The 18,882-nt window shown below is 47.0% G+C and overlaps 1 long non-coding RNA gene across 1 annotated transcript in view; it reads right to left on the bottom strand.

Annotated features, from left to right (window-relative positions):
* Positions 1-1,174: 1,174 nt before the first annotated feature.
* LOC134943523 (uncharacterized) overlaps positions 1,175-18,882 on the bottom strand; it is a 179,190-nt gene continuing 161,482 nt past the window's right edge. The window contains exons 3-4 of the long non-coding RNA XR_010181587.1: positions 1,610-1,737; positions 1,175-1,320 (exon numbers count right to left, since the gene is read on the bottom strand). This is a non-coding gene — a long non-coding RNA (uncharacterized LOC134943523). The remainder of the gene's footprint in view (positions 1,321-1,609; positions 1,738-18,882) is intronic.

The raw sequence follows: 18,882 nt of genomic DNA, 5'->3' as shown, positions 1-18,882 counted from the left end.
GATTGGTGTGGCTGGTATGAGTCTTACCCTGGATTCCCAAAATCCTTTCCTTGTACTGTCAGCTCTTCCGGGCACAGTTTCTCTAACTGAGGTCTTGAGGAGGGACATAGAGGGAGGAGCCAGAGCACACCAGAATCTAAATTCTTTCTTAAAGTGCCCATGTCTCCTGCGGAGCCCGTCTATTCCCCATGGTCCTTACGGAGTACCCAGCATCCACTACGGACTACGAGAAATAGATTTACCGGTAAGTAAAATCTTATTTTTTCATGTTTCCCTTTCTCCCCCTCACATTAGTTTGTTTTTTGTTTCTTAATAATGTTATGTTTGTGTTGGGCTCCCCCACTCTCAACCGGATACTACCAAGGAGCTTTGTCTAGGCATACATGCGCGGGCATATATGCGGGCACGTGTGGTAACGGATGAAAGCTCCTTGTTGCTACATGTATGATGGGCCAAAGAGCTATTCTGATACCACTTATTTTTTTTTTACAAAAAAAATCCTTTTTGTATTGGTGTACAATAGGCTTTCATTGTTGTGTGATTTTACTATTCACTAGTGTTTATTTTTGGCTTATTCATAGGATTGGGTGGAAAATTGAAGTGGACGGCGTAGTTCGTGTTGTGCGTACCAAGGTGAGTAAAGCCATGTTTCAATGTATATATTCAATCCACTTTAGACCGCCTGCCCTTGTGGAACCATACAGCCCAGCAATGGGTCATGCTGGGCTGTGTGGTTCCACGAGTGCAGGCGTGTCAAAGTGCTGACCACTGACACCACTAGTCCACTTTGGACCGCCTGCCCTTGTGGAACCACACAGCCCAGCAATGGGTCATGCTGGGCTGTGTGGTTCCACGAGTGCAGGCATGTCAAAGTGCTGACCACTGACACCACTATTCCACTTTGGACCGCCTGCCCTTGTGGAACCACACAGCCCAGCAGTGGGTCATGCTGGGCTGTGTGGTTACACAAATGTTCTTGGGAAAGGAATGAACATGACATCATTAGTGTCTTTACTTAATATGGTTTTTTTTTCACAGATATCTACACAAGAAAAGAATGTAAAGAAGAACAAACACTACCTTTTTTGTTTTATTACATTTTATTTTCTATTCCAAAATAAAATACAATTATATATTTCTTCAATACATTTTTAAAATGAGAAGTTTTCTGTGGTTTTTCTTTAAATTATTAGTAAATAAAATGTAAAATATGAGATGCAGTGGTATTGTGTTAGGTCGCCCATGGTACAGCAGGGGAACTGTCGTGTCCCTTTTCATCTATGATGATTCAAGCAACTTGGGAAGGATACTCCGCAAGACCTGTGGAAGAGAATAGTATGAGGTTCCAGCTATTGGTAATAGTGTCACCCTTGTATGGAAAAGAAAAGGTACAAGCAACACTTTTTGACACAAGCAGGTTACAGCGGCCTTTGTCCCAAATGCAGCCCTCCGGCACTTGAGTAACTACACATCCAAACATTCCCTGACGCAGCGTAAGCATTGCTGTCAGGGCATGATTGGATGTGCAGTTTTGCAGATGGCGGAGGGCTGCACTTTGGACATGCCAGGGTGACTTGGACAAGAGGGAGTTTTGAGCAATACATCTCACCTGAGGGGGGTTGTCTGCTACATGGCGGAGGTTCAGGTCCACATCACAAGTAGGTCGCCCATGGTACATCAGGGGAACTGTCGTGTCTCTTCACATCCACGCAACTTTGGAAGGATACTCCGCATGACCTGTGGAAGAGAATAGTATGAGGTTCCAGCTATTGGTAATAGTGTCACCCTTCTATGGAAAAGACAAGGTACAAGCAACACTTTGACACAAGCAGGTTACAGCGGCCTTTGTCCCAAATGCAGCCCTCCGGCACTTGAGAAACTACTAGAGATGAGCGCCGGAAATTTTTCGGGTTTTGTGTTTTGGTTTTGGGTTCGGTTCCACGGCCGTGTTTTGGGTTCGACCGCGTTTTGGCAAAACCTCACCAAATTTTTTTTGTCGGATTCGGGTGTGTTTTGGATTCGGGTGTTTTTTTCAAAAAACACTAAAAAACAGCTTAAATCATAGAATTTGGGGGTCATTTTGATCCCAAAGTATTATTAACCTCAAAAACCATAATTTACACTCATTTTCAGTCTATTCTGAATACCTCACACCTCACAATATTATTTTTAGTCCTAAAATTTGCACCTAGGTCGCTGGATGACTAAGCTAAGCGACCCTAGTGGCCGACACAAACACCGGGCCCATCTAGGAGTGTCACTGCAGTGTCACGCAGGATGTCCCTTCCAAAAAACCCTCCCCAAACAGCACATGACGCAAAGAAAAAAAGAGGCGCAATGAGGTAGCTGTGTGAGTAAGATAAGCGACCCTAGTGGCCGACACAAACACCGGGCCCATCTAGGAGTGTCACTGCAGTGTCACGCAGGATGTCCCTTCCAAAAAACCCTCCCCAAACAGCACATGACGCAAAGAAAAAAAGAGGCGCAATGAGGTAGCTGTGTGAGTAAGATAAGCGACCCTAGTGGCCGACACAAACACCGGGCCCATCTAGGAGTGTCACTGCAGTGTCACGCAGGATGTCCCTTCCAAAAAACCCTCCCCAAACAGCACATGACGCAAAGAAAAAAAGAGGCGCAATGAGGTAGCTGTGTGAGTAAGATAAGCGACCCTAGTGGCCGACACAAACACCGGGCCCATCTAGGAGTGTCACTGCAGTGTCACGCAGGATGTCCCTTCCAAAAAACCCTCCCCAAACAGCACATGACGCAAAGAAAAAAAGAGGCGCAATGAGGTAGCTGTGTGAGTAAGATAAGCGACCCTAGTGGCCGACACAAACACCGGGCCCATCTAGGAGTGTCACTGCAGTGTCACGCAGGATGTCCCTTCCAAAAAACCCTCCCCAAACAGCACATGACGCAAAGAAAAAAAGAGGCGCAATGAGGTAGCTGTGTGAGTAAGATAAGCGACCCTAGTGGCCGACACAAACACCGGGCCCATCTAGGAGTGTCACTGCAGTGTCACGCAGGATGTCCCTTCCAAAAAACCCTCCCCAAACAGCACATGACGCAAAGAAAAAAAGAGGCGCAATGAGGTAGCTGTGTGAGTAAGATAAGCGACCCTAGTGGCAGACACAAACACCGGGCCCATCTAGGAGTGTCACTGCAGTGTCACGCAGGATGTCCCTTCCAAAAAACCCTCCCCAAACAGCACATGACGCAAAGAAAAAAAGAGGCGCAATGAGGTAGCTGTGTGAGTAAGATAAGCGACCCTAGTGGCCGACACAAACACCGGGCCCATCTAGGAGTGTCACTGCAGTGTCACGCAGGATGTCCCTTCCAAAAAACCCTCCCCAAACAGCACATGACGCAAAGAAAAAAAGAGGCGCAATGAGGTAGCTGTGTGAGTAAGATAAGCGACCCTAGTGGCCGACACAAACACCGGGCCCATCTAGGAGTGTCACTGCAGTGTCACGCAGGATGTCCCTTCCAAAAAACCCTCCCCAAACAGCACATGACGCAAAGAAAAAAAGAGGCGCAATGAGGTAGCTGTGTGAGTAAGATAAGCGACCCTAGTGGCCGACACAAACACCGGGCCCATCTAGGAGTGTCACTGCAGTGTCACGCAGGATGTCCCTTCCAAAAAACCCTCCCCAAACAGCACATGATGCAAAGAAAAAAAGAGGCGCAATGAGGTAGCTGTGTGAGTAAGATAAGCGACCCTAGTGGCCGACACAAACACCGGGCCCATCTAGGAGTGTCACTGCAGTGTCACGCAGGATGTCCCTTCCAAAAAACCCTCCCCAAACAGCACATGACGCAAAGAAAAAAAGAGGCGCAATGAGGTAGCTGTGTGAGTAAGATAAGCGACCCTAGTGGCCGACACAAACACCGGGCCCATCTAGGAGTGTCACTGCAGTGTCACGCAGGATGTCCCTTCCAAAAAACCCTCCGCAAACAGCACATGACGCAAAGAAAAAAAGAGGCGCAATGAGGTAGCTGTGTGAGTAAGATAAGCGACCCTAGTGGCCGACACAAACACCGGGCCCATCTAGGAGTGTCACTGCAGTGTCACGCAGGATGTCCCTTCCAAAAAACCCTCCCCAAACAGCACATGACGCAAAGAAAAATGAAAGAAAAAAGAGGTGCAAGATGGAATTGTCCTTGGGCCCTCCCACCCACCCTTATGTTGTATAAACAGGACATGCACACTTTAACCAACCCATCATTTCAGTGACAGGGTCTGCCACACGACTGTGACTGAAATGACGGGTTGGTTTGGACCCCCACCAAAAAAGAAGCAATTAATCTCTCCTTGCACAAACTGGCTCTACAGAGGCAAGATGTCCACCTCATCATCATCCTCCGATATATCACCGTGTACATCCCCCTCCTCACAGATTATCAATTCGTCCCCACTGGAATCCACCATCTCAGCTCCCTGTGTACTTTGTGGAGGCAATTGCTGCTGGTCAATGTCTCCACGGAGGAATTGATTATAATTCATTTTAATGAACATCATCTTCTCCACATTTTCTGGATGTAACCTCGTACACCGATTGCTGACAAGGTGAGCGGCGGCACTAAACACTCTTTCGGAGTACACACTTGTGGGAGGGCAACTTAGGTAGAATAAAGCCAGTTTGTGCAAGGGCCTCCAAATTGCCTCTTTTTCCTGCCAGTATAAGTACGGACTGTGTGACGTGCCTACTTGGATGCGGTCACTCATATAATCCTCCACCATTCTTTCAATGGTGAGAGAATCATATGCAGTGACAGTAGACGACATGTCCGTAATCGTTGTCAGGTCCTTCAGTCCGGACCAGATGTCAGCATCAGCAGTCGCTCCAGACTGCCCTGCATCACCGCCAGCGGGTGGGCTCGGAATTCTGAGCCTTTTCCTCGCACCCCCAGTTGCGGGAGAATGTGAAGGAGGAGATGTTGACAGGTCGCGTTCCGCTTGACTTGACAATTTTCTCACCAGCAGGTCTTTCAACCCCAGCAGACTTGTGTCTGCCGGAAAGAGAGATCCAAGGTAGGCTTTAAATCTAGGATCGAGCACGGTGGCCAAAATGTAGATTGACCACCCGTGAATCCTTGTTAAGCGAATTAAGGGCTCCATCCACAAGTCCCACATGCCTAGCGGAATCGCTCCGTGTTAGCTCCTCCTTCAATGTCTCCAGCTTCTTCTGCAAAAGCCTGATGAGGGGAATGACCTGACTCAGGCTGGCAGTGTCTGAACTGACTTCACGTGTGGCAAGTTCAAAGGGCATCAGAACCTTGCACAACGTTGAAATCATTCTCCACTGCGCTTGAGACAGGTGCATTCCACCTCCTATATCGTGCTCAATTGTATAGGCTTGAATGGCCTTTTGCTGCTCCTCCAACCTCTGAAGCATATAGAGGGTTGAATTCCACCTCGTTACCACTTCTTGCTTCAGATGATGGCAGGGCAGGTTCAGTAGTTTTTGGTGGTGCTCCAGTCTTCTGTACGTGGTGCCTGTACGCCGAAAGTGTCCCGCAATTCTTCTGGCCACCGACAGCATCTCTTGCACGCCCCTGTCGTTTTTTTAAAAATTCTGCACCACCAAATTCAAGGTATGTGCAAAACATGGGACGTGCTGGAATTTGCCCATATTTAATGCACACACAATATTGCTGGCGTTGTCCGATGCCACAAATCCACAGGAGAGTCCAATTGGGGTAAGCCATTCCGCGATGATCTTCCTCAGTTGCCGTAAGAGGTTTTCAGCTGTGTGCGTATTCTGGAAAGCGGTGATACAAAGCGTAGCCTGCCTAGGAAAGAGTTGGCGTTTGCGAGATGCTGCTACTGGCGGCGGGAGTCCATACATCTACCCAGTGGGCTGTCACAGTCATATAGTCCTGACCCTGCCCTGCTCCACTTGTCCACATGTCCGTGGTTAAGTGGACATTGGGTACAGCTGCATTTTTTAGGACACTGGTGAGTCTTTTACTGAGGTCTGTGTACATTTTCGGTATCGCCTGCCTAGAGAAGTGGAACCTAGATGGTATTTGGTAACGGGGGCACACTACCTCAAGAAATTGTGTAGTTCCCTGTGAACTAACGGCGGATACTGGACGCACGTCTAACACCAACATAGTTGTCAAGGCCTCAGTTATCCGCTTTGCAGCAGGATGACTGCTGTGATATTTCATCTTCCTCGCAAAGGACTGTTGGACAGTCAATTGCTTACTGGAAGTAGTACAAGTGGTCTTCCGACTTCCCCTCTGGGATGACCATCGACTCCCAGCAGCAACAACAGCAGCGCCAGCAGCAGTAGGCGTTACATGCAAGGATGCATCGGAGGAATCCCAGGCAGGAGAGGAATCGTCAGAATTGCCAGTGACATGGCCTGCAGGACTATTGGCATTCCTGGGGAAGGAGGAAATTGACACTGAGGGAGTTGGTGGGGTGGTTTGCGTGAGCTTGGTTACAAGAGGAAGGGATTTACTGGTCAGTGGACTGCTTCCGCTGTCACCCAAAGTTTTTGAACTTGTCACTGACTTATTATGAATGCGCTGCAGGTGACGTATAAGGGAGGATGTTCCGAGGTGGTTAACGTCCTTACCCCTACTTATTACAGCTTGACAAAGGCAACACACGGCTTGACACCTGTTGTCCGCTTTTCTGTTGAAATACCTCCACACTGAAGAGCTGATTTTTTGGGTATTTTCACCAGGCATGTCAACGGCCATATTCCTCCCACGGACAACAGGTGTCTCCCCGGGTGCCTGACTTAAACAAACCACCTCACCATCAGAATCCTCCTGGTCAATTTCCTCCCCAGCGCCAGCAACACCCATATCCTCCTCATCCTGGTGTACTTCAACACTGACATCTTCAATCTGACTATCAGGAACTGGACTGCGGGTGCTCCTTCCAGCACTTGCAGGGGGCGTGCAAATGGTGGAAGGCGCATGCTCTTCACGTCCAGTGTTGGGAAGGTCAGGCATCGCAACCGACACAATTGGACTCTCCTTGTGGATTTGGGATTTCGAAGAACGCACAGTTCTTTGCGGTGCTTTTGCCAGCTTGAGTCTTTTCAGTTTTCTAGCGAGAGGCTGAGTGCTTCCATCCTCATGTGAAGCTGAACCACTAGCCATGAACATAGGCCAGGGCCTCAGCCGTTCCTTGCCACTCCGTGTGGTAAATGGCATATTGGCAAGTTTACGCTTCTCCTCCGACAATTTTATTTTAGGTTTTGGAGTCCTTTTTTTACTGATATTTGGTGTTTTGGATTTGACATGCTCTGTACTATGACATTGGGCATCGGCCTTGGCAGACGACGTTGCTGGCATTTCATCGTCTCGGCCATGACTAGTGGCAGCAGCTTCAGCACGAGGTGGAAGTGGATCTTGATCTTTCCCTAATTTTGGAACCTCAACATTTTTGTTCTCCATATTTTAATAGGCACAACTAAAAGGCACCTCAGGTAAACAATGGAGATGGATGGATACTAGTATACTTATGGATGTACTGCCGAGTGCCGACACAGAGGTAGCTACAGCCGTGGACTACCGTACTGTGTCTGCTGCTAATATAGACTGGATGATAATGAGATGAAATCAATATATATATATATATGTATGTATATATAATATCACTAGTACTGCAGCCGGACAGGTAGATAATATATTTATTAGGTAATGATGACTGATGACGGACCTGCTGGACACTGTCAGCTCAGCAGCACCGCAGACTGCTACAGTAAGCTACTATACTATAGTAGTATGTACAAAGAAGAAAGAAAAAAAAAAAAACACGGGTAGGTGGTATACAATTATGGATGGACTGCCGAGTGCCGACACAGAGGTAGCTACAGCCGTGGACTAACGTACTGTGTCTGCTGCTAATATAGACTGGATGATTGATAATGAGATGAAATCAATATATATATGTATGTATATATAATATCACTAGTACTGCAGCCGGACAGGTAAATAATATATTTATTAGGTAATGATGACTGATGACGGACCTGCTGGACACTGTCAGCTCAGCAGCACCGCAGACTGCTACAGTAAGCTACTATACTCTATAGTAGTATGTACAAAGAAGAAAGAAAAAAAAAAACCACGGGTAGGTGGTATACAATTATGGATGGACTGCCGAGTGCAGACACAGAGGTAGCTACAGCCGTGGACTAACGTACTGTGTCTGCTGCTAATATAGACTGGATGATTGATAATGAGATGAAATCAATATATATATGTATGTATATATAATATCACTAGTACTGCAGCCGGACAGGTAGATAATATATTTATTAGGTAATGATGACTGATGACGGACCTGCTGGACACTGTCAGCTCAGCAGCACCGCAGACTGCTACAGTAAGCTACTATACTCTATAGTAGTATGTACAAAGAAGAAAGAAAAAAAAAAACCACGGGTAGGTGGTATACAATTATGGATGGACTGCCGAGTGCCGACACAGAGGTAGCTACAGCCGTGGACTAACGTACTGTGTCTGCTGCTAATATAGACTGGATGATTGATAATGAGATGAAATCAATATATATATGTATGTATATATAATATCACTAGTACTGCAGCCGGACAGGTAGATAATATATTTATTAGGTAATGATGACTGATGACGGACCTGCTGGACACTGTCAGCTCAGCAGCACCGCAGACTGCTACAGTAAGCTACTATACTATAGTAGTATGTACAAAGAAGAAAGAAAAAAAAAAAACCACGGGTAGGTGGTATACAATTATGGATGGACTGCCGAGTGCCGACACAGAGGTAGCTACAGCCGTGGACTAACGTACTGTGTCTGCTGCTAATATAGACTGGAGGATTGATAATGAGATGAAATCAATATATATATGTATGTATATATAATATCACTAGTACTGCAGCCGGACAGGTAGATAATATATTTATTAGGTAATGATGACTGATGACGGACCTGCTGGACACTGTCAGCTCAGCAGCACCGCAGACTGCTACAGTAAGCTACTATACTCTATAGTAGTATGTACAAAGAAGAAAGAAAAAAAAAAAACACGGGTAGGTGGTATACAATTATGGATGGACTGCCAAGTGCCGACACAGAGGTAGCTACAGCCGTGGACTAACGTACTGTGTCTGCTGCTAATATAGAGTCTAGACTGGATGATAAATTATTGATAATGAGATGAAATCAATATAATATCACTAGTACTGCAGCCGGACAGGTACTATATATATTTATTATGTAATGACTGATGACGGACCTGCTGGACACTGTCAGGTCAGCACAGCACCGCAGACTGCTACAGTAAGCTACTATAGTAGTATGTATAAAGAAGAATGAAAAAAAAAAACCACGGGTAGGTGGTATACAATATTATATATATATATATATATATATATATATTATATACAATTATATATATATATAGATATATATATATATTAAACTGGTGGTGATTGATTATTAAACTGGTGGTCACTTCAGGTCACGTTGCAACTTGCAACTAGTACTCCGAGGCCTAAGCAGACAATCACAAAATATATTATTATACTGGTGGTCAGTGTGGTCACAACAATGGCAGTGTGGCACTGACTCTGGCAGCAAAAGTGTGCACTGTACGTTATATGTACTCCTGAGTCCTGCTCTCAGACTCTAACTGCTCCCCACTGTCAGTGTCTCCCCCACAAGTCAGATAATACACTTACAGTCACACTATCTAATCTATAAATATCACTTCAGCAAGTAGTAAGTATAGTAGTATACAGTATAGTAGTACTCCTCCTAATAATGCTCCCCAAAATACTGTGTCTCTCTCTTCTCTAAACGGAGAGGACGCCAGCCACGTCCTCTCCCTATGACTCTCAATGCACGTGTGAAAATGGCGGCGACGCGCGGCTCCTTATATAGAATCCGAGTCTCGCGATAGAATCCGAGCCTCGCGAGAATCCGACAGCGTGATGATGACGTTCGGGCGCGCTCAGGTTAGCCGAGCAAGGCGGGAAGATCCGAGCCTGCTCGGACCCGTGTAAAAAACCTGAAGTTCGGGCGGGTTCGGATTCAGAGGAACCGAACCCGCTCATCTCTAGAAACTACACATCCAAACATTCCCTGATGCAGCGTAAGCATTGCTGTCAGGGCATGATTGGATGTGCAGTTTTGCAAATGCCGGAGGGCTGCACTTTGGACATGCCGGGGTGACTTGGACAAGAGGGAGTTTTGGGCAATACATCTCACCTGAGGGGGTTTGTCTGCTACATGGCGGAGGTTCAGGTCCACATCACAAGTAGGTTGCCCATGGTAGAGTTGGATAAATGGGTCCAATATTTGCGACAACCCAACAACAGGAAAAAACAGGGGGTAACAGGTCGTCAACAGGACGAAACTTGGAAAACTGGCCTGGGAAGGTGCGTAAAACTCTGAAATACATAAATAAAGATTTTTTTTAGAATATTACAATCTCAGTTTACACGATAATACAAATGTTACAAGTATACTCACAGGCAGTGGAAAAAAAGCTTTGGATCAATGTCCGTCGGGAATCATCTCCTTCGTCCATACCCACCGGTAGAGCAGAAGAACGGTTCCCGCGTCGGAAAGCACTGCGACGAAGAGTCACCGGCAAACGGTTTGCGACACATATGTTGTGTAAAATACAACATGCATTTACCATGCCGCAAACCTTTACCGGTGAGTACAAAAGAGCACCACCGGAAGTGTCTAAACATCTAAACCGGCTTTTAAGTACACCGAAGGCACGCTCAATTATTTGCCTCGATGCTTTGTGTGTCTCTTGGTAACGTTTTTCTGCTCTACCAACAGGATTAGACAATGGGGTCAAGAGCCACGATTTGTTGGGATAACCCGCATCGCCTATGGAAATGAAAAAAATGGTGGGTAATATAAAAATAAATAAATAAATAAAAAATAAAAAAAACAATTAAAATAAATACCTAACAGCCAGCCACCCGGCATGTTTCCAGTTTCGAACTTCTCAAACAGCGATGACTGGCTTAGGATGAAGGAGTCGTGAGACGATCCAGGAAATCCCACAAAAATATTCAAAAATTTCATGTTGACATCACAGACCGCCTGTACATTCATGGAATGAAAATGTTTTCGGTTCCGAAAACATTCTTCCGAATTCCGTGGCGGTCTGATCTGCACGTGAGTACAGTCAATCGCGCCCAGAACATTGGGAAAATTGTATTTGGTAAAAAAGCCTAATTTGATCTCACGACATCCGCTGTCCGTATCTGGAAATGTGATGAACTGGATCGTCTATTTGCGGAAAGCCCTAATGACCTGGGTTATACAGCGCGACAGTGTCGACTGTGAAAAACCGCATGTTTGAGACAGTGTAGGCTGGAATGTGCCTGATGCCAAAAAATGTAACATAGCCAGCAGTTTCTGGAAACCGCTGACTGCGCGATTGGTCCGTGCCCGAGGTTCCAGGTCGGCCTCCAACAGAGTGTACAGCGAATATATGTCGCGATTCGATAAGCGATAATTTTGAATCACCTCGAACTCGCTGAGATCCTCCAGTTCACGCCTAGTGCGATACTGGCGTGGACGTGGAAATGAAATGCAGACATTTGCTGACTTTGATTCTGATGTTCACCAGCCCTTTCTTCCTCCATGCTTGCAGCCAGCATGAACATCACAATCTGGTCAGAAAAAGGCTCCATTATTGTAGTCAGTACAAAGATAGGATTGTGTTTTAAAATGCAGGGATTGTCCTAAAAAAACGATTCCACAAGAGAGCTGACAGTGGGGGTAATTCCAAGTTGATCGCAGCAGGAATTTAGTTTGCAATTGGGCAAAACCACGTGCACTGCAGGGGAGGCAGATTTAACATTTGCAGAGAGAGTTAGATTTGGGTGGGTTATTTTGTTTCTGTGCAGGGTAAATCCTGGCTGGTTTATTTTTACACTGCAAATTAGATTGCAGATTGAACACACCCCACCCAAATCTAACTCTCTCTGCACATGTTAAATCTGCCTCCCCTGCAGTGCACATGGTTTTGCCCAGTTGCTAACTAAATTCCTGCTGCGATCAACTTGGAATTACCCCCAGTAATGGCTCCTCTCCCATGAGTCTCAAAAACGGGAGTGAGGAGATAGGAGGGGCTTTGCAGATGTGTATCCTGGGTAAAACTGTGGAATCATGGGTACATTTCCCTCAGCAGAGTGAAGAAAAAAATATTATTTTAAAAAATCAATTAAATAATACTTGTGAGTCAAAAAAAGACAAACCAAGTAGATAAATAGATATGCTATTAGCAATCCAAAAAAAAAAAAAATACATTTAAAAAAAATTTTTTATTAGATACCGCCAGCAAAGTGAGGTGGACTGAAAATGACGAAATTGCTGTCGAAAAGCACTGTTGTCGAATCGACATTCTTCAATTGAATATACTTTTGTCGAAAAGCCGCATTTTGACCTTTGCAGACATGTCGAATTTTGAAAATATCGATTTGCAAAAAGTCGAATCTATTTGTCGAAAAGTACTGTATTGCATTGACGAATCCAATTCGACATGTTTTTTTTGTAGAAAATGTCCAGTTTTTCGACTTTCGCGTCAATTCGACCGCAATTGCATATACCCCTATGTGTGTATCTGTGTTTCTAGACTATTTTGCATTGTACATGCCTTGCTCTCTTCCCCACGGGGCAATACCCTTTCTTGGGGCGCACACTTTAGGTGTGTGAAAAGACTGATTTGGGGTTGGAATTTGAGGGCCCACAGCAGGTTGTTGCACCATGGCCCATTACTCACTAGTTCCGCCACTGCTGCTACTTACAGTAGAAGTCCTTAGAATTTGCATATTTTGATCATTATAGTTTTTTAGTCTCTATAAGTTAAAGGTGTCATCTATAACCCCCCCTCCCCCCAAAATAAATAAATAAATAACTTTCACCCTGCAGAAGGAAAGGCAGGATATATTACTGTATGTAGGTTTTTACTGAGCTATAAATATTAAAGGAAATCGTAATGTGCACACATTGGGAGTGATTCCGAGTTGTTCGTTCGCTAGCTGCTTTTAGCAGCATTGCACACGCTAAGCCGCCGCCTACTGGGAGTGTATCTTAGCATAGCAGAATTGCGAATGAAAGCTTCTCTAATTTTCTCGTAACGATTACCCCACAGTTTCTGAGTAGCTCCAGACTTACTCAGCCATTGCGACCAGCTCAGTCCTTTTCGTTCCTGGTTTGACGTCACAAGCACAACCAGTGTTTGCCCAACCACTTCCCCGTTTCTCCAGCCACTCCTGTGTTTTGCAACTCGAACGCTTGCGTTTTTCCGCACACTCCCATAAAATGGCCAGTTTCCGCCCAGAAACTCCCACTTCCTGTCAATCAGACTACGATCAGCACAGCGATGAAAAAGCTTTGTTAAGCCGTGAGTAAAATACCTAACTTTTGTGTAAAATAACTAAGCGCATGCGCTCTGCGAACCTTGCGCATGCGCAGTAAGCGACTAATCGCAGTATAGCGAAAATCGTCAACGAGCGAACAACTCGGAATGACCACCCTTAGCTATAACCGTCTTGTGTACAGTACTGTATATACAGTTTTTTGTGTTATTAAGTTGTTGTTGTTGTTGTTGTTGTTTTTACTATGGCACTAGGTAAAATGAATTCACAAGTATGTATGATGAGGTGCAAGTAATCTTGCACCAGCAGCTAATATGCAAACCACATCAATTAACAGATAGCGCAAGGATATTTTCAGTGCTAAGTGCTCTAAAATTAGTATGTGGCCAAGCAGCCTTGAGGCACCATAGGTCATACAGTAGATGAGTCTAGGATTTTTTTTTTTTTTTTTGCAGAAGGATAAGATTGATTTTGTCCTATTTTTAGAGAATAAGATTACTATTCAGGACAAATCTCACCGGTCACTTGTATGATGTTCCCTTAGAACTAACACAATACAGCAGTGGTTCTCAAACTCGGTCCTCAAAACCCCACACAGTTCACTTTTTTCCAGGTCACCTAGGAGGTGCACAGGTGCAGGGGTGTATCTACCCATTGGCCAGGATGGCACTTGCCAGGGGCGCCAGGCAAGGAGGGGGCGCAGCCTGGTGGTGCCACCCGCGGCCAAAGGGCAGAAGAATAGTACTGTCAGATTGTACCTGATGAGAGTCTGTTACTGCCGGCACGGCGCCGGTGTCCGTCAGCACCGCACTGCACTAATTATAAGACTAGTGTCCCGCAGCACCGCACTTGTAATCAGACTCAAAATAAAGTGCAGCACCCAGCAGGCCTTGTTACTGGGAGCTCCCGGCAAGGGCTGCTGGGAGCTGTAGTTTATTTTGAGTCTGATTACAAGTGCGGTGCTGCCGGACACTAGTCTAATCACTAGTGTAGTGTGGTGCTGACGGACACCGGCACTAACACACTCACCCAGGGCTGGCCCTAGCCAATAGGCATTATAGACAAATGTCTAGGGCATCTGGAAGGAATGCCCAGGGGCATCCATTTCCAAGGCTAGCGCCAGCTCTGTTATCGCAGCCAGCCAGGAGGAGAGAGGCGAGTTAAGGGCCCCATAGACTTATACGACATGACGGTCCGTCATGTCGTCTAGGATTTCCCTTCAACCTCCCGGCAGCCTCCCGGGCGGTAGGATAGTAAAAGATACATTGTATGCGGTCCTTTTGCATAAGATGTATCTTTTACTATTCCAGCCATTCCGGCGGGATCCGACATATCACGAGTGCAGCACTCGTGATATGTCGGATCTAGGGTGATCCGATCCGATGCTCACCGGAACAAGCATCGGATCGGATCAGGTGCACAACGAAAATGCCCGATTTCACCGTATATATCGGCCCGAATGCCCGAATTGGGCTGAAACCGGGCATTATCGTTCTAGTGTATGGGGCCCTTTAGGTCGGAGACTGCAGCAGCAGAACACAGAGCCGGACCTCTGCTCACACAGGTGGGAAGATACCTTACTTTCACTTTCTGCCTGCCCTGTGGCTGAGCTCAGACGGCAGCTGTAGAGGAAGCCCGGCACTGAGCCAGCGGAGCCAGGTCCCTGCCCCAGCACTGCAGCATCACAGCACAAAGGTAAGATATGGATGGGGTAAAGGGGGACTTATGGGGAGAGGAAGGTGGCTAATAACACTGCTATGAGGGGGTAGACCTATGAGGAGTGGGGGAAGGGGGGTAATGACACTGCTATGTGGGAGTGGGGGACCTATGGGGAGTGGGGGAAGGGGGGCAATGACACTGCTATGTGGGAGTGGAGGACCTATAGGGAGTGGGGGAAGGGGGGTAATTACACTGCTATGGGGGGAGACCTATATGGAGTGGGGGAAGGGGGGTAATGACACTGCTATGTGGGAGTGGGGGACCTATGGGGAGTGGGGAAAGGGGGGCAATGACACTGCTATGTGGGAGTGGGGGACCTATAGGGAGTGGGGGAAGGGGGGTAATTACACTGCTATGGGGGAGACCTATATGGAGTGGGGGAAGAGGGGTAATGACACTGCTATGTGGGAGTGGGAGACTTATAGGGAGTGGGGGAAGGGGGGTAATTACACTGCTATGGGGGGAGACCTATATGGAGTGGGGGAAGAGGGGTAATGACACTGCTATGTGGGAGTGGGAGACCTATAGGGAGTGGGGGAAGGGGGGTAATTACACTGCTTTGGGGGAGACCTATGAGGAGTGGGGGAAGAGGGGTAATGACACTGCTATGTGGGAGACCAATGGGGAGTGGGGGACGGGGTAATGACACTGCTATGAGGGGGAGAACTATGGAAAGTGGGGGCACAGGGGAATATGACACTGTTATTGGGGGGAGACATGGGGCTGTAGGAGCAGCTGATAACACTGCTATTAGAGGGTAGGGCATGAGGCAGAGACACATGGGGAGGGGGGCTCGGGGGGCTAATTGCTCTGTTATGGGGGAGGGTGCATAGGCATACACACGGTGGGTGGCATGTGTGCACACACCCTGATGTTGGGCACCCCCCCCCCGCCCAAGCCTAGTCAGCCACTGCACAAATATTTAATATGGGATCATCCCTGGCCAGCACCTTGCTGACTAATTACACATAATACACATTATGCAGTCACAATGTGCGGGTACCAGCTCTTCCTTGCTCCCATTGTGGCACTGTCTGCCGTGATTCCTAACCTGCCAATGGAGCGGACACCGCATACCAGAAGGTTCTCTGTGAGCTGTACTGGCTGATAGGGGGAGATCTGTCTCACGGGCGTGGGGGAATCTTCTATATAGGGAGGAGGGGGCTATTCTGTGCTAAGGGAGATAATGTGTCTGAGAGCAAGGGGGTCCCTATACTAGGAGGAAATAATCTGTCTGAAGGAGCAAGGTGCAGGTGTGAGAGATGGAAGGTGGGAGTGAGGTGCAGGGGAGGTGGAAGCTGGGACAAAGGTACAGGTGTGAGACATGGAAGCGAGGTGTAGGGGAGATAGAAGGGGGGACCAAGGTACAAGTGTGGGAGATGGAAGGTGGGAGCGAGGTACAGGGGAGATGGAAGAGGGGAGTGAAGAAGAGGTGTGAGAGATGGAAGGTGAGAGCGAGGTGCAGAGCAGATGGAAGGTGGGAGCGAGGTGCAGGGGAGACGGAAGGTGGGAGTGAACTGCAGGGGAGACGGAAGGTGGGAGTGAATAAGAGGTGTGATAGGTGGAAGGTGGGAGTGAGGTACAGGTGTGGTGTGAGAGATGGAAGGAGGGAGTTAGGTACATGGGTGATAGAGGGAGTGAGAGGTGCGGGGGGGGGGGGGGGGGGGTAAGACTGAGAGATGGAATGAGGGACTGAAAACTCCAAAGCTAAAGAGGAACAAAGGGCATGAGAGGTGCAAGGGGGTAAGTAAGGGAAGGAGGAAGTTCAGGCAGGGGTGACATACAGTATGAGACATTAAGGCGTTTGGCATCCTGGCGGTCGGAAAGCTGATGCCAGCATCCCGAAACTGCTCGAAATGCTGATGCTGGCATCCTAACACAGATTGCGATGCAGCATGCCAAAATCGGGATCGAGTTGGTGCTAAAGTCTCCACTGGCAAGCCGAGTCGGAGGGTTAGGGTTAGGCTGCGAGGGTGGGTGGGTTAGGGTTAGGCAGCAGGGAGGGAGATTAGGAAGGATGGGTTAGGGTTAGGCACCACCGAAGAGGCTTGGGGGGTGGGGGTTAGGGTCAAGCTGTGGAAAAGGTGGGTTAGGGTTAGTGGGGAGGGTTGGTGTAACGTGAATTCGAGACACTACTGAGTGGTGTAATGTGAATAAGGGACACTACTGTGTGGCATAATTTGAATATGAAGTACTATTGTGTACACGCCCTTCCCCCATAAGACCATGCCCCATTTCCAATACTCACACCTTATTTCAAATGTGTGTAGGGGGTGGGGGCGCCAGTCCCTTACTTTGCCAGGGGCACTCGGACCCCTAGTTACACCCCTGCACAGGTGTAGTCATTATTCACTGACCCATTTTAAAAGATCCACAGGTGGAACTAATTACTGTATTATACTAGTGATTCTGCAAGAAGATATGGAAAACATGCACTGTGTGGGGTCCTCAGGACCAAGGGGGTGATTCAGTCCTGATCGTTGGGCTGCTAAAATTGATGTCCTGCGATCAGATAGCTGCCGCCCAAGGGGAGTGTATATTCGCTGTACAAGTGTGCGATCACATGTGTGAACCGAGCTGATAAAAATCTCTCAGTCAGCTGACAGCTGCAAATCCATTCGCACCTCACTCAGCATTGAATGATTTTTCTACTGTGTGCAGTGTGTGCGCAGCCCAGGATTACTCCTACAGTGTGATGAGAACAGGCTGATCGGGGTCCGGAGCTGACGTCATACACACTTCCAAAAAATGCTTGGGACGCCTGCATTTTCCCTGACACTCCCAGAAAAAAGGTCATTTATCACCCCCAAATGGCCTCTTCCTGTCAATCAACACGCGAATGGCTGTGTAAATGGATTTTCCACACCAGCCTGTCGCTGTCCGGCGATGCCTGTTGTTGTTGGCAAACACGCGTGCACATTGTGGTGCATATGCATGCGCAGTTTATTGCTGATCACCCGCTGTGCAAAAACGCACAGCAGCGATCAGGTCTGAATCACCCCCCGAGTTTGAGAACCTGTGCAACGTAGTATTAAAATAATGATGTATTGGCATTATTAGTTGGTTTGCAATTAACATCTTGATTAGTGCATTTTGGTGTCATTGCTGATCTGCAGAGTGCCACAATTTATCTGTGTTTTTAATAGAGATGTGCACCGGAAATTTTTAGAGTTTTTTCGTTTTGGTTTTGGATTCGGTTCCGCGGCCGTGTTTTGGATTCGGACGCGTTTTGGCAAAACCTCTCTGAATTTTTTTTGTCGGATTCGGGTTTTTTTTTTTTTAAACCCTCAAAAACAGCTTAAATCATAGAATTTGGGGGTAATTTTTATCCTATAGTATTATTAACCTCAATAACCATAATTTCCACTCACTTCCAGTCTATTCTGAACACCTCACACCTCACAATATTATTTTTAGTGCTAAAATTTGCACCGAGGTCGCTGGATGACTAAGCTAAGCGACCAAAGTGGGCGGCACAAAACACTTGGCCCATCTAGGAGTGGCACTGCAATGTCAGACAGGATGGCACTTCAAAAAATTAGCCCCAAACATCACATGATGCAAAGATAAATAAAAAAAAAGAGGTGCAAGATGGAATTGTCCTTGGGCCTTGGGCCTTCCCACCCACCCTTATGTTGCATAAACAGAACATGCACACTTTAATTTTGATGAACATCATCTTCTCCACATTTTGTGGAAGTAACCTCGTACGCCGATTGCTGACAAGGTGAGCGGCTGCACTAAACACTCTTTCGGAGTACACACTGGAGAGGGGGCAACTTAGGTAAAATAAAGCCAGTTTGT

The sequence above is a fragment of the Pseudophryne corroboree genome, chromosome 7 (assembly GCF_028390025.1).
Source record: "Pseudophryne corroboree isolate aPseCor3 chromosome 7, aPseCor3.hap2, whole genome shotgun sequence".
Lineage (NCBI taxonomy): Eukaryota > Metazoa > Chordata > Amphibia > Anura > Myobatrachidae > Pseudophryne > Pseudophryne corroboree.
Note: the sequence above shows the minus strand (reverse complement) of the source record. Positions and strands in the feature narration are given on the sequence as shown.